Source organism: Schistocerca serialis, chromosome 5, assembly GCF_023864345.2.
Source record: "Schistocerca serialis cubense isolate TAMUIC-IGC-003099 chromosome 5, iqSchSeri2.2, whole genome shotgun sequence".
NCBI classification, from domain to species: domain Eukaryota; kingdom Metazoa; phylum Arthropoda; class Insecta; order Orthoptera; family Acrididae; genus Schistocerca; species Schistocerca serialis.
The window spans coordinates 107,420,640-107,437,586 of NC_064642.1; the positions used below are offsets into that span (position 1 = coordinate 107,420,640).

The following is a 16,947-nucleotide window of genomic DNA, read 5'->3' on the forward strand; positions in this document are numbered from 1 at the left end:
GGTCAGTTTCCTGAACAATTTAAGTACACAGTAGTAAAGCCGCTTTATAAAACGGGAGGTAGGTATAATGTAGACAATTTTAGACCTATTTCTATCCCATCAGCGTTTGCAAAAGTTATTGGAAAGGCTGTGTGTGTAAGTGTAATTGATTGTTTTATATCACATAATTTGCTATCAAATGTACAGTTCGGCTTTAGAAGTCGTTTAACAACTAAAGGTGCTATATTCTCTTTTCTATGTGAGGTACTGTATGGGTTAAACAAAAGCCTTAGAACATTAAGTATATTGGTGAGCTAACTAAGGCGTTTGATGGTGTTGATCACAAAATATTGCTCCAGAAGTGGAACCATTATGGAATGGAGGGAGTTGCTCACAATTGGTTCACCTCGTACTTTAGCAACAGATAGGAAAAGGTCATTATTGAGAATGGCTGTGATGTGGGGTCTGAGTGGGTTGTGGTCAAATGGGGGGTGCCTCAGAGATCAGTGTTGGGACCACTCCTGTTCCTTAAACGTATAAAGTATATGCTCTCTTGTATTATGGGTAACTCTAAAATATTTCTGTTTCCTGATGACACTAACAAGGTAGTAAAGGATGCTGTGTGCAAAATTGTCTCGATTTCAAATAGTGCAGTTCATAACATAAGTTAATGGCTTGTAGAAAATAAACTAACTCTAAATCACAGTGAGACTCAATCTTTACAGTTTCTGACACACAATTCAACAAAATCCGACGTTTTAATTTCACAGCATGGGTATACAATTAGTAAAACCGAGCAGTGCAAATTTCTATGTGTTTAGATAAATAGTAAACTGTAGTGGAAAGCCAAAGTTCAGGATCTTGTTCAGAAAATTAATGATGCTCTTTTTTCCGACACAAAACATAGTCTACATTGCATATTTTCATTCCCTTATGGCGCAAGGTATTTTTTTTTCTGGTAACTCTTCCCCTTCTGAAAGGATATCTTTTGCTCAGAAATGGGCGGTTCGGACGATATGTGGTGTAAGTTCGTAACCTCTTGTCGACCCCTGTTCAATAGTCTGGTTGTTTTGACACTGGCCTCTCAATATATATATTCTTTACTGTCGTTCCTTGTTAACAGTGCCAGCTTATTACCAAGAATAAGTATCTTTCACTCGGTTAATACTCGGCAGAAATCCGACCTGCATTTGGATCGGACTTCTTTAACTGTTGTGGAGAAAAGTGTGCAGTATACTGCTGCATCCATTTTCAATAAGCTACCACAAGAGTACAAAAGTCTTGCCAGTAGTCCAAGCGCTTTCATATCGAAACTGAAGAGTTTCCTCATCGGTCACTCCTTCTATTCCGTTCAGGAATACCTTGAAAACTTAAGCTGATAGTTATGTTATATGGTTGATTGCGTTTACTTAAACTTATGGCTTGATATTTTCGGGTTCATAAACATTTTATTTTTATCTACACTCCTGGAAATTGAAATAAGAACACCGTGAATTCATTGTCCCAGGAAGGGGAAACTTTATTGACACATTCCTGGGGTCAGATACATCACATGATCACACTGACAGAACCACAGGCACGTAGACACAGGCAACAGAGCATGCACAATGTCGGCACTAGTACAGTGTATATCCACCTTTCGCAGCAATGCAGGCTGCTATTCTCCAATGGAGACGATCGTAGAGATGCTGGATGTAGTCCTGTGGAACGGCTTGCCATGCCATTTCCACCTGGCGCCTCAGTTGGACCAGCGTTCGTGCTGGACGTGCAGACCGCGTGAGACGACGCTTCATCCAGTCCCAAACATGCTCAATGGGGGACAGATCCGGAGATCTTGCTGGCCAGGGTAGTTGACTTACACCTTCTAGAGCACGTTGGGTGGCACGGGATACATGCGGACGTGCATTGTCCTGTTGGAACAGCAAGTTACCTTGCCGGTCTAGGAATGGTAGAACGATGGGTTCGCTGACGGTTTGGATGTGCCGTGCACTATTCAGTGTCCCCTCGACGATCACCAGTGGTGTACGGCCAGTGTAGGAGATCGCTCCCCACACCATGATGCCGGGTGTTGGCCCTGTGTGCCTCGGTCGTATGCAGTCCTGAATGTGGCGCTCACCTGCACGGCGCCAAACACGCATACGACCATCATTGGCACCAAGGCAGAAGCGACTCTCATCGCTGAAGACGACACGTCTCCATTCGTCCCTCCATTCACGCCTGTCGCGACACCACTGGAGGCGGGCTGCACGATGTTGGGGCGTGAGCGGAAGACGGCCTAACGGTGTGCGGGACCGTAGCCCAGCTTCATGGAGACGGTTGCGAATGGTCCTCGCCGATACCCCAGGAGCAACAGTGTCCCTAATTTGCTGGGAAGTGGCGGTGCGGTCCCCTACGGCACTGCGTAGGATCCTACGGTCTTGGCGTGCATCCGTGCGTCGCTGCGGTCCGGTCCCAGGTCGACGGGCAAGTGCACCTTCCGCCGACCACTGGCGACAACATCGATGTACTGTGGAGACCTCACGCCCCACGTGTTGAGCAATTCGGCGGTACGTCCATCCGGCCTCCCGCATGCCCACTATACGCCCTCGCTCAAAGTCCGTCAACTGCACATACGGTTCACGTCCACGCTGTCGCGGCATGCTACCAGTGTTAAAGACTGCGATGGAGCTCCGTATGCCACGGCAAACTGGCTGACACTGACGGCGGCAGTGCACAAATGCTGCGCAGCTAGCGCCATTCGACGGCCAACACCGCGGTTCCTGGTGTGTCCGCTGTGCCGTGCGTGTGATCATTGCTTGTACAGCCCTCTCGCAGTGTCCGGAGCAAGTATGGTGGGTCTGACACACCGGTGTCTATGTGTTCTTTTTTCCATTTCCAGGAGTGTATTATTACTTTAATGTTGTAATATCATGTACTGACACGCAACACGACCTTTGAGATTTGTTCCTCAATTTGATCCTACTGAACTTGACGTGTAAATAAATAAATAAATAAATAAATAAAACGAGGCGAGGGTCCCCGCCGTAAAATATCGCAGATGAGTTGTGCTTAGGTAGCGCAGTCGGTGGCGAACTTGCCCACTAAGGGCAAAGGTCCCGAGACATAATCTCCGTCCGGTGCGCAGTTTTAATCCACCAGGACGTCTCATGCCAGCGCACAATCCGCTGCAAAACGAAAATTTCATTCTGGTAACATTCCCTAGGCTGTGGCTTAGCCATGTCTCCGCAATTTCCTTGCTTCCAGGAATTCTAGTCTTGCAAGCTTCGCAGAAGAGTTTCTTTGAAGGTTGGAAGGTAGGAGACGAGATACTGGTGGTAATAAAGCTACACTACTGGCCATTAAAATTGCTACACCACAAAGATGTCGTGCTACAGACGCGAAATTTAACCGACAGGAAGAAGATGCTGTGATATGCAAATGATTAGCTTTTCAGAGCATTCATAGAATGTTGACGTCGGTGTCGAATCCTACAACGTGCTGACATGAGGAAGGTTTCCTACCGATTTCTCACACACAAACAGCAGTTGACCGGCGTTGCCTGGTGAAACGTTGTTGTGATGCCTCGTGTAAGGAGGACAAATGGGTACCATCACATTTCTGACTTTGATAAAGGTCGGATTATAGCCTACCGCGATTGCGGTTTATCGTATCGCGACATTGTTGCTCGCGTTGGTCGAGATCCAATGACTGTTAGCAGAATATGGAATCGGTGGGTTTAGGAGGGTAATACGGAACGCCGTGCTAGACCCCAACGGCCTCGTATCACTAGCAGTCGAAATGATAGGCATCTTATCCGCTTGGCTGTAACGGATCGTGCAGCCACGTCTCGATACGTGAGTCAACAGATGAGGACGTTTGCAAGACAACAACCATCTGCACGAACAGTTCGACGACGTTTGCAGCAACAAGGACTATCAGCTCGGAGACCTTGGCTGCGGTTACCCTTGACGCTGCATCACAGAGAAAAGCGCCTGCGATGATGTACTCAACGAAGAACCTGTGTGCACGAATGGCAAAATGTCATTTTTTTCGGATGAATCCATGTTCTGTTTACAGCATCATGATGGTCGCATCCGTGTTTGGCGACATCGTGGTGAACGCAGATTGGAAGCGTTTATTCGTCATCGCCATACTGGCGCATTACCCGGCGTGATGGCATGGTGTGCCATTGGTTACAAGTCTCGGTCACCCCTTGTTCGCATTGACGGCACTTTGAACAGTGGACGTTACATTTCAGATGTGTTACGACCCGTGGGTTTACCCTTCATTCGATCCCTGAGAAACCCTACATTTCAGTAGGAAAATGCACCAGTTGAAACGTCTGGTCAATGGTGGCCGAGAAACTGGCTCGTCACAATACGCCAGTCACTACTCTTGATGAATTGAGGTATCGTGTTGAAGCTGCATGGATAGCTGTACCTGTACACACCATCCCAGCTCTGTTTGACTCAATGCCCAGGCGTATCAAGGCCGTTATTACGGCCAGAGGTGGTTGTTCTGGGTACTGGTTTCTCAGGAACTGTGAACCCAAATTGCGTGGAAATGCAATCACATGTAATTTCTAGTATAATATATTTGTCCAATGAATACCCGTTTACCATCTGCATTTGTTCTTGGTGTAGCAATTTTAATGGCCAGTAGTGTATGAGGATGGGTCGTGAGTGGTGCTTGGACAGCTCGATCGGTAAGCACATGCCCGCGATAGTTAAATGTCAAGAATTGCAGTCTCGGTCCGGCACACAGTTTTAATCTGTCAGGAAGTTTCATATCAGCGCACACTACGCTGCAGAGTGAAATTTTCATTCTGCTGTCATTATTTCGATAAACATAAATTATATAAGCAAATCTTGCTTGTGAATCATCAATCTGTCGATTAGTGTAAACCGTATCCAAGGCCTTACACTGTTTCCTGAAAAGAGAAACTTTCCATTGAACCCCCTTCAGATTTAGTGGTAAAATGGTCCAGTGGATGGCGCGTGAAAAACGGAACCCAGATCAAGCGTGAAAACAGGAAGAACGAGCACAGAACTGCGAAAAGAAGGAGCAAAATAGAAACAGTGTGCTGTCGAGCTCAAGACGTACAACAGCGAATGAACTGAAGAACACGGCGTTGTGGTCGCGTGGTCACGGTGTTCGATTGCAAAGCAGGAGCTCCTTGGTCAAATCTCTCCCACTCCATTTTTTTTTCGGGAAATCATGTACTGTACAAGTGGTCACTGAGGATTTGTTATCATTCTGTAGTCTCGGCAATTCTCGTGCAACAGATTGGTTATACAATATAAGCCATGAGGTAAGAATATATTACCGTCGGAAGTAAATGCGATGAACAGCAGGCAAGAGGCCACACAGACCTGTCACAGAAACGAAACCAACTAGTAGATGGGTGTGTTCTGTTAGAAAGAAGCAAATCAAGAGTCAAAACTTTCAAAATACAAAGCAAGACTCACAACATGTGGTACTTGTGCTGAAGAAATAGAAGGTTAGTATGTCTGGAGGTCCCTCCCTTACACTTCGCTGTGGCAAACTGACGTTACACTATGACACAGACACAAATCTAAGTACAGCCAACAGACATGTCAATGAGCGGACGGAAAGTTCATAATTTTGCGAAGAAAATGTATACGGTGCATGAGAAAAATTCGAACACAATTCTCCCCTTTCGCAGTCCAAAATCCTGACTACATAATCACAAAACCATGGCTTCTCTAATTATCTCGACGTTGCACATCTTAAGCTTGGACCGTCCTCTGTTTCTATTTTGCTTCTTTCTTCTCGGTTCAGGAAACCTTGCCCCTGTTTTCACTCTAGATCTGTGTTCAGTTTTTGACGGGCTATCCACTGGCCCATCTTACCACTACATCTGGGAGGGGGTGCGATGGGAGGTTTCCCTTGTTAATACAACACAGACCTACCCTTGGATGCTGCATACTTCAAGTCAAGCAGCACATTTTTGACTTCTTAAACGTACTTGCCGTTACCTGTGGTGCGGTTGTTCTTACACTCGCTACCGTATGTGCACCTAGTTGAAACTTGCGAGAATACAGCAGAATGCTGAAGGGATCGGTACACCACTGAAGAAAGTGCATACTAATCTCGTAAAATAAAATGTATTCTTGAGGCCCATTGTCCTCTATTTAAATTTGTGTACATGAGGCCTATGTTAAAGCATCTATGCTAATGTCACAATAGCGCTTACCAGATGTTGAACCACGACTCAGACATAAATCTGAATGCAGCGAACAGACACGTCAGAGACTGGACGGTCAGTTTATTATTTTGTGAAACAAAAGAGGCACATGCAAAATTTGAACACAGAACCCTCCCTTCACAGTCCAACGCCGAGACCATATTATTATTATTATTTTACAATTTCAATTTCTGTAATACTAATCCTTGCTTGATTTTCTAAACTATGCTCAGTGTTGCACTTTCAAGTGCAGGTATCTCGTGTAGTACAGCTTCAGAAGCCACGCAGCAGCTCTAACCAGACAACAGCAAAAATGATGCCTGGGCCGGGAATTGCACCCGGGCCGCCCCCATGGCAGGCAAGCATTCTACCACTTTTTTTGTTCAGAAATAGTTAAACAACATTATGAAATTGCTTATTATAGTGACATACTCCTAAAGGTAATCTTCTACATAACTGGAAGCCTTTGCGAAAACAAAACATTTCTTGAAAGTGATGTTCGTCGTTTGATCGTACGTGCTTTTCATCGATCAAGTCGTCTCTCGTTTTTCCATTGACCGTTCAACCACGACGTCGTAGCTGTTCAAATGTTCCAATGTGTGTGAAATCTGCATCGCCTTAGACGTCGTAGCTGTCCGAATTCGCTCGAGGTTGCACATCTTGAGCTTATACCTTTCATTGTTTCTATTTTGTTTCTTTTTTTGAGAGTTCAGAACACCTTCTTCCTGTTTTCATGCTTGATGTGTGTTGAGTTTTTGACGGGCTATCCAATGGACCATCTTACCGCTGAATCTCAAGTGTGTGTGTGTGTGTGTGTGTGTGTGTGTGTGTGTGTGTGTGTGTGGACCATCTTACCGCTGAATCTCAAGTGTGTGTGTGTGTGTGTGTGTGTGTGTGTGTGTGTGTGTGTAGGACGGAGGGAAGCAATGAGGGGTTTCCCTTGTGAGATTAGCCTTTATACAAAAAGAGAAAAAAAACGGTATGGGACTTTAATTTAGGAAACGGTAAAAGTTTCTTTAAACACTTACAAACATTAACAAGAACAGTCCATGATGAGGGAAAATCTATGACAAAATCATCTTTATCATTTTCACTTGCCTTAGCCATTGGTTTATTGTCAACTAGTAAGTCAAATAGCTAGTTGTACTTTCCATAGTTCATTAAAACGATTCTTTATTGAAATGATATGAAATGAATCATTTTACGGAATATGTATTCATGAATATTGTTATAGTTAATGAAGAAGCAATCATTCTATTGCTACTTGTGCACCTATACCTTAAAATAAGTGTTCTTTTTTGTTTCAACTGGCTACCAGTTTTTAAGTAGAAATTTGTCAGTGAAATGGAAGTGGTTCAGTATAGCTATAGCAGTAGTTCTACGTCACCTAATTTACAACTTTACGCCTTATAAGACACATCCAGAGGGAATAAAGTTTACGCAACACATCTGAAGTCTGTTCACCAGATTCTACTTTAAGAAATTTGCTTTTAACATTTTCCCCAACTTATCTCAAGATGTATGAACAATGGTCAGACAGTCCCTCCGCCTTCCCCTCTCCGGAGCTCTAGTACCATGTGCAATAGGAAATTCTCTTTTACAACTTACGCGTTTCACTGTGAACGAATTGACACATGATGTTGTTCGAAATTTATTTTTCCCATCTTTCTAAAAAATGCTATATCACCTGCTTGGGAAGTACATTACATTTTACTTCGAAGTTCTCGTAATTCGTACGAAAAACAGCTAAGTTGAGTTTCGACTGTTGATACTAACGTCCATTGTCTACGTGTAGTTGCCGTTGGTTCGGAACTTCAATTACTACTGGCATTTTTAAATAAGGCGTTGACCATTTTTCATTGGTGCCACAACTTTTCAAACTTTTCTAACAATAAATATGTGAGGTAAAGTGCTGTACGGTGATTCTGAACAATCGTGTTATAAGACAAGTTCCTACTTCATCAATATAAGGGATTAATATTGATATAATTTCGACAAATGAATAACTGGAGTGAGATAACCGAATAAGGTAAACTTGACGAAAAATACCATAAAGTAGATTTTAGCGTTCTGAACGAGGACCATATGCGGTATTTATTTTAACTACAGATTACGGGAAACTCATTACAATGTGGGACATTTGGTAATCTAGGGAATGAGATACATCGCTGATGTACAGGAAGCACCCGAATCTTCACCAACGAAATTTCAGACATTTTTCAAGGATATTTTCTGGTATAAAGCACGCTTGATATCCTAGAGCCTGGTACATAGTATTGACGCAGTTATTACTTATTGCTAGATCACTGTAATTACCTTTGTGTTAGTGAAATAACCTTGATCATAGTGGAAAAGCCTACAACAGGAAATCATTCTAACATGTCAGGATCCAGTTTCTCGTAGACGTTTATGTACAGACGCAAAGGTAATGTAATGTGATGTGGTAGGCGTCGCCTCTAGAACAGCTCAACATATCGTTGTCGTGACACGCTTCAATTGTATTCAGTGAGGACACACACGAGGTACATTTCGGACAACTCAGTATCTGCAAATCTATCGTTACTACTATCGTTATTAATGTAAAACTAACAATGGAAAAGTACAGAAATGAGAAGAAGCCGAGCAGTAATAAACACAAGCTTCAAGCAGATTAAGAAGAGACGGTGGTACTGTCAGAAGTAACTACCGTGAGTCAGTGGGGCAAGTTTATTTCGAAATAATACACACAATTCCTTCTATCGACTTTGGCACTAGTGTGCAGATAGTTTTAATTCAATAAATAACTAGGGAGAATGTGGGGGTATTTAAAAAATGTGGAATTCAGTGACGCAGTTCACATCATATCTCACAAGTATATTGAAAACTAAATCTAAATAGTTTGAAACTATCTGTCAATGTTAGTTTCTGTTGCGTTACTGATACAGCAATCATAGAAGTTTCGAACTACACTCCTGGAAATTGTAATAAGAACACCGTGAATTCATTGTCCCAGGAAGGGGAAACTTTATTGACACATTCCTGGGGTCAGATACATCACTTGATCACACTGACAGAACCACAGGCACATAGACACAGGCAACAGAGCATGCACAATGTCGGCACTAGTACAGTGTATATCCACCTTTCGCAGCAATGCAGGCTGCTATTCTCCCATGGAGACGATCGTAGAGATGCTGGATGTAGTCCCGTGGAACGGGTTGCCATGCCATTTCCACCTGGCGCCTCAGTTGGACCAGCGTTCGTGCTGGACGTGCAGACCGCGTGAGACGACGCTTCATCCAGTCCCAAACATGCTCAATGGGGGACAGATCCGGAGATCTTGCTGGCCACGGTAGTTGACTTACACCTTCTAGAGCACGTTGGGTGGCACGGGATACATGCGGACGTGCATTGTCCTGTTGGAACAGCAAGTTCCCTTGCCGGTCTAGGAATGGTAGAACGATGGGTTCGATGACGGTTTGGATGTACCGTGCACTATTCAGTGTCCCCTCGACGATCACCAGTGGTGTACGGCCAGTGTACGAGATCGCTCCCCACACCATGATGCCGGGTATTGGCCCTGTGTGCCTCGGTCGTATGCAGTCCTGATTGTGGCGCTCACCTGCACGGCGCCAAACACGCATACGACCATCATTGGCACCAAGGCAGAAGCGACTCTCATCGCTGAAGGCGACACGTCTCCATTCGTCCCTCCATTCACGCCTATCGCGACACCACTGGAGGCGGACTGCACGATGTTGCGGCGTGAGCGGAAGACGGCCTAATGGTGTGCGGGACCGTAGCCCAGCTTCATGGAGACGGTTGCGAATGGTCCTCGCCGATACCCCAGGAGCAGCAGTGTCCCTAATTTGCTGGGAAGTGGCGGTGCGGTCCCCTACGGCACTGCGTAGGATCCTACGGTCTTGGCGTGCATCCGTGCGTCGCTGCGGTCCGGTCCCAGGTCGACGGGCACGTGCACCTTCCGCCGACCACTGGCGACAACATCGATGTACTGTGGAGACCTCACGCCCCACGTGTTGAGCAATTCGGCGGTACGTCCACCCGGCCTCCCGCATGCCCACTATACGCCCTCGCTCAAAGTCCGTCAACTGCACATACGGTTCACGTCCACGCTGTCGCGGCATGCTACCAGTGTTAAAGACTGCGATGGAGCTCCGTATGCCACGGCAAACTGGCTGACACTGACGGCGGCGGTGCACAAATGCTGCGCAGCTAGCGCCATTCGACGGCCAACACCGCGGTTCCTGGTGTGTCCGCTGTGCCGTGCGTGTGATCATTGCTTGTACAGCCCTCTCGCAGTGTCCGGAGCAAGTATGGTGGGTCTGACACACCGGTGTCAATGTGTTCTTTTTTCCATTTCCAGGAGTGTCTTATTTCATCATGTTTCAAGTATTCTGATAGCTTTTTTAATTCCAAGGTAAGAGGTAATCTGTTTTGATTTATGGAGGAAAATGAAACAAGCAAACATACATTCCAACTTTCACGTAGAAAAACTTTTGCAGCTGGGGAAAGGAGCAGTAAGGAACAGAAATATCCTAAGGCTGAGTTAGGTTTCAAGCGTTAGGCTTTGGATTTGCTAATACCTATCGAGTAACACGAAGTAGAGTAATTTAAATTTAAAACATTGTTTCAGCTACAAATGCTTAACAGTTTTTATGTTGGAGGAGCTATTACTATGTGATGAAATTTTGTACTATTAAATTGATGTAAGGCCCAGTTGGCAACATCTTTCTTGACCACCACAATCACCAGATCTCAGTTCTATTAAGACTTTGTAGTCTACTTTGGAGAGTAGGATGCGTCACCAGTATCCACCTCCATCATCGATACTTAGAACTCTTGCTGGAGGAATGCTGTAAGATTCCCTTGAAAACTATACAGGGCCTTTATTCATTCCAAGACGAATTGTAGCTGTTCGAATGCAAAGGGTTTGCCTACACTGTATTAGAGTGGTAATGCTTTGCGTTTGGTGTTTCCATAAATTTTGTCCACCCCATGTATAAACTTTTAAAATCTAATGAATGAATTGTGATGTACAGTATTCAACTAGCTAAGTTCCGGCAATTCCATCATTCAGTCATCTCTGTGTATAAAGTAATTAACCATATCTCTGACATGTGTAACATTTTTGATGTGAACACGTACAGCACAGAGCACATGCTGGAAACAGCAGTATGTAGCATCTTTTCGACTATCCTTCCCTTGTACGAGAGTGCGATGAAAAGCAATGCCTCATAATTTTTAATGTAAAATTAATGATTTTTAAATAAAACAAACGTTATTAACATTCAACATCGTTTGATAAAATGATGATGAGGATAACACCGAGTCCATGAGCAGAGAATATCTCCAACCGTGCCGGGAATCGAACGTGGGATCGCTTGCATGGGAGGAAAGCACGTTAGCACCCAGATAAGCAGGCGGACTACAACAGGTGTATTTAGAACAGGATAAGTGCTTACCAATAATCAAACTCTCACTGTGCCCTTCACTGTTAGTACAGTAATTCTATTCTCATAGACATCATCACTCGTAGAGGCCCATCTAAATATAGTCGCGTTCCCTCCACTTGTTCCACAGTTTGCACCTGGAGCGGTGTCTTCAATGGGGAACGAACATCAATTACATTTCCCGATATCCGTGGCATGGGGTTGGGTTGTTTTGGGGAAGGAGACCAGACAGCGAGGTCGTCGGTCTCATTGCATTAGGGAAGAACGGGGAAGGAAGTCGGCCGTGCCCTTTGAAAGGAACCATCTCGGCATTTGCCTGGAGCGATTTAGGGAAATCACGGAAAACCTAAATCAGGATGGCCGGACGCGGGATTGAACCGTCGTCCTCCCGAATGCGAATCCAGTGTCTAACCACTGCGCCACCTCGCTCGGTCCCGATATCCGTGATCCACCCTTTGAACTAAGGCAAGACAACACAAGCCGAGTATAGACGCGGAGACACTGTGCTCTTCCCTTTGCCTATCAGAGCCTAACACCGGCACATACAACCGCGACTCGCCGCGGGACACAACACACAACTCGACGGCGTACTGGTAGTAGCTCTGTGGTTTCCCCTCTACTCTTAGCAGCGAAGAGCGTTCACTCACCTGTCGCACCAAGTGCGCTCGAAGCCCGTGTACTCGGTGTACCCCTCCAAGGCACTAGTCTCACTATCTATCGAAGCGCTTCTAGTGCTCAGCCTTTTAAATGGCAGTACCAAATTTCCTCTACCAAGCAGAGCTCCGAAAGTATAGTGAGACATCGAACAAAGGTACCTATAGACACATAAGCAAAGTCAAACGCGCCCGTGGTTCGGTTCTTTGGCTTCGGCACCATGTTTCCTGTTATGGGCTATTGCACCGCTGACCTGGGATTTTGTAATTAGAGCTCACCCGGCAGAGCATTTGCACCACTGACCTGTGATTTTGTAATTAGAGCTCGCCCTGCAATTCACAGCTTATGGACCTGCCTTCGCATTGTTTTGGTGACGCGACATTCAGTTCTGCAGTGACGTTTGCAGCTGTCGTCCTCTTATTTCTAGTCATTGTTCTCTCCAGTGATCGTTTGTCACTCTTTGTCACCGCGCGGGGTAGCCGCGAGGTCTTGGGTGCCTTGCCACGGTTCGCCCGCATCCGACGTTTGAGTCCTCCCTCGGGCGTGGGTGTGTGTGGTGTCCTTAGCGTAAGTTCGTTTAAGTTAGATTCAGTAGTATGTAAGCGTATGGACCGATTGAAAGTGTCATAGATAAAATTGTACCCTTTTTTATTCGTAAAGTATCAATGATAAGATTGTTCCAAATTAATTATTCAACAAACCTGCATCTGACTGCGTCTGTGAACTTGTTTCGTGCACTCCTCCATTTTGGCAGAAATGCAACATGTATTTGACTCAGCAAACAAGTTGAAGAGAATAATGCCGTTTGTGCAATGGCATTAAGATGGTACTGAAAAATTAACTTTTGGCCCTGATGTTTACTTAATGAAATTATATCACGACTTGAATAATGGCAGTTGCGCAGTGGCATAAAATTAGTTACTTGAAATAACATTTCTCTGATAAGGTTAGTTATACCAAAATCGATTTAAAACTATGAACTGCACATATATTTAGCATAGAGGCCTCATTTTCTTTACGTTCTTTCATTGGTGGGTAACTTTACTTTACTAATCATTTTCATATTCAGTACAAGCGAAGGGTGTGGATTATGATTCAGGCTGTTAGATTTATACACAATGTTGATCTCAATATATTTATCGTTAAAATTTTAAGTCATACACAAAACCTACAATTTCCAACAATTTTGTAGCACCGATCATTCTTACAAAAAATTTTACAAAACGCTTACTGTGTCGAGCCTTGGACATACAAATCCTAACTCTGAACATTATCTAACAAAAACCAATTTGAAATCATTATATATCTTCTTTCATTTACGTGCTAAAGTTTGGTCACAGTAACTGTGCAGTGAGCGCTACCTACCTTAAAGCTGTCACCACGCGTCTGCTTTCTCCGGGCACCTAGCTGAGACTCTACGGAATTTTTCTACGCTCGCCCGGCTCTCTTAGCCATCAAAGATCCTTCTACTCAAAGATATTATACTCGTTCCACATTGCGATTGGCCACTACCGACTTTATTTTCTGGATCTACCCTGATCTGACCTTAGCACATACCTTTCACGATGACCTCAACAGTTTGGCCCCATAGGAACTTACCACAAATTTTCCACTACCATCAACAAACATTCTCGTCCACGCTATGACTTAGAGGATGATGTTTTCGGCTTTCTCTGTATGCGGTATAAATCTTCGATAAGATGCCTCCTGAAACACCTAGCGCTTCGTCCATCTAGGTTAGGAAGTACCCACCGTCGAGCAGTAACAATTTGTCCACGCTCGAATTGACTGTGCTCCGACATAATGCACTCACAACTACATAGAACATGATTCTGATCACGACTAACACTTGCAACGTACTGAGAGCATTTCACAGGTGCCTGTTCCACCTGGAGACAGGCTTCTTTATATCTGCATTCACGTTCAGGCATGCATTTGCCTCTGTGTTCCCATACATTTGTCCAATCCCTTTGTATACATTGTGTCTGTCTTACAGTTGGTGAGGCGCACTTTTGCTGGTGTTTCGTCAGATATTCACAATTTCTTTTGCCATGTGTATCTGGAGACAACCTAACCGTTGCTGCCTTTCACCACTTTCCTGTGACGTCTGATGTTAATCTGGTATCAACGGAAAACGTCGGTATGTTTACTGTTGTAAACAAAATAATTTTTGAAGTGGAATTTAATAAGCACCTTCGATAGAAAACATTCGCTGGAATAACAGTTACAGAACGTTCTTCTCGTTGCAACAAAATTATTTATTGACTGTTGTCCGTGGCTCGTGGTCTAGCAGATAGTCTTGCTTCTTTAGATCACGCTATAGTCATTTTCCTCTCTCATTTGTTGCTCCAAGCTCATATTGTCCTTTTCTTCTATTTCTTCTATTTCTTTCCCTACAACTTCATTCCAGTCCCCCCATGGCTTTTAGATTTTCATCTCCCTTTACGCAGTGTATTACCATTTCACTACCCTCATATACTTTCTTATCTCTTCATCCTCCGCTTGTGACGTCGGTATCTAAATCTAAATTACCGTTGCTGGTCCTGGTTTTCAGTTGATTCTGATAAGAACCAATCTATCACAGAACTGTTCATAGTAACACACTCTCTGCCCTGAGCTGCCTTCCTGTTCATAACGATTCCTGCTCTTTTACATCATTTTCTGCTGCTGTTGATTTTACCCTCTAGTCATCTGACCAGAAATTCTTGCCTTCTTTACATTTCACTTCACTGACTCCTACTACAACTAGATTGTGCCTTTGCATTTCCCTTTCCAGATTTTGTAGCTTCCCTACCACGTTCAAGTTCCTGACATTCCACGCCCCCACTCGTATAACTTGTCCTTTCGTTGATTATTTAATCTTTTCCTTATGGTCACGTCCCACTTGGTAGTCCCCTCTCGGAGATCCGATGGTGGCTATTCCAGAATCTTTTGCCAAAGGAGAGATCACCAAGACACTATTTCAATTACAGGCCATACGTCCTGCGGATCCATGTTATGTGTCTATAATGCAGTGGTTTCCATTGCTTTCTGCATCCCCATGCCGTTCATCACTGCTGATTCTTCTGCCTTTAGGGGCAGTATCCCGCCCCAAGGATAAGAGAGTGCCCCGAACCTATGTCCACTACTCCGCCCTCTGTGAAATGGCGAAATACGTGAGTGTACAGGAGACGAGCACATGCTGACATTTTACGTAAACCTAATGGAGTATCGAAATAAGGCTTCCAGTATTTCCTGTGGTGAGCAGTTCCCTTGCTCATTTACAAGTGTCTGTTCCGCGCCAGACTCATAAATACACTACTGGCCATTAAAATTGCCACATCATGAAGAAATGCAGACGATAAACAGGTATTCATATATTATACTAGAACTAACATCGGATTACATTTCCAAGGAATTTGGGTGCATAGATCCAGAGAAATCAGTACCCAGAACAACCAACTCTGGCCGTAATAACGGCCTTGATACGCCTGGGCTTTGAGTGAAACAGTGCTTGCATGGCGTGTAGAGGTACAGCTGCCCATGCAGCTTCAACACAATACCACAGTTCATCAAGCGTAGTGACTGGCGTATTGTAACGAGCCAGTTGCTCGGCCACCGTTGACCAGACGTTTCCAGTTGGTGTGAGATCTGGAGAATGTGTGGCCAGGGCAGCAGTCGTACATTTTCTGTATCCGGAAAGGCCCGTACAGGACCTGCAACATGCGGTCGTGAATCATCCTCCTGAAATGTAGGGTTTGGCAGGGATCGAATGAAGGGTAGAGTCACCGGTCGTAGCACATCTGAAATGTAATGTCCACTGTTCAAAGTGCCGTTAATGCGAACAAGAGGTGACCGAGACCTGTAAACAATGGCACCGCATACTATCGCGCCGGGTGATACGCCAATATGGCGATGACGAATACACGCCTCCAATGTGCGTTCACCGCGATGATGCAAAACCCGGATGCGACCATCGTGATGATGTAAACAGAACCTGAATTCATCCGAAAAAAATGACGTTTTGCCATTCGTGCACCCAGGTTCGACTTTGACTACACCATCGCAGGCGCTCCTGTCTGTGACGCAGCGTCAAGGGTAACCGCAGCCATGGCCTCCGAGCTGATAGTCCATGCTACTGCAAACGTCGTCGAATTGTTCGGGCAGATGGTTGTTGTCATGCCAACGTCCCCATCTGTTGACTCAGGAATCGAGACGTGGCTGCACGATCCGTTACAGCGATGCGGATAAGATGCCTGTCATTGCGACTGCTAGTGATACGAGGCCGTTGGGATCCAGCACGGCGTTCCGTATTACCCTCCTGAATCCACCGATTCCATATTGTGCTAACAGTCATTGGATCTCGACCAACGCGAGCAGCAATGTCACGGTACGATAAACTGCCTTCGCGATAGGCTACAATCCGACCTTTATCAAAGTCGGAAACGTGATGGTACGCATTTCTCCTCCTTACATGAGGCATCACAACAACGTTTCACCAGGCAACGCCCGTCAGCTGCTGTTTGTGTATGAGAAATCGGTTGGAAACTTTCCCCATGTCAGCATGTAGTAGGTGTCGCCATCGGCGCCAACCTTGTGTGAATTCTCTGAAAAGCTAATCATTTGCATATCACAGCATCTTCTTCCTGTCGGTTAAATTTCACGTCTGTAGCACGTCCTCTTCGTGGTGTAGCAATT

The 16,947-nt window shown here is 44.9% G+C and overlaps 1 protein-coding gene across 1 annotated transcript in view; it reads left to right on the forward strand.

Annotated features, from left to right (window-relative positions):
- LOC126481773 (hemicentin-2-like) overlaps positions 1 to 16,947 on the forward strand; it is a 705,691-nt gene that overhangs the window by 529,170 nt on the left and 159,574 nt on the right. The window lies entirely within an intron of this gene.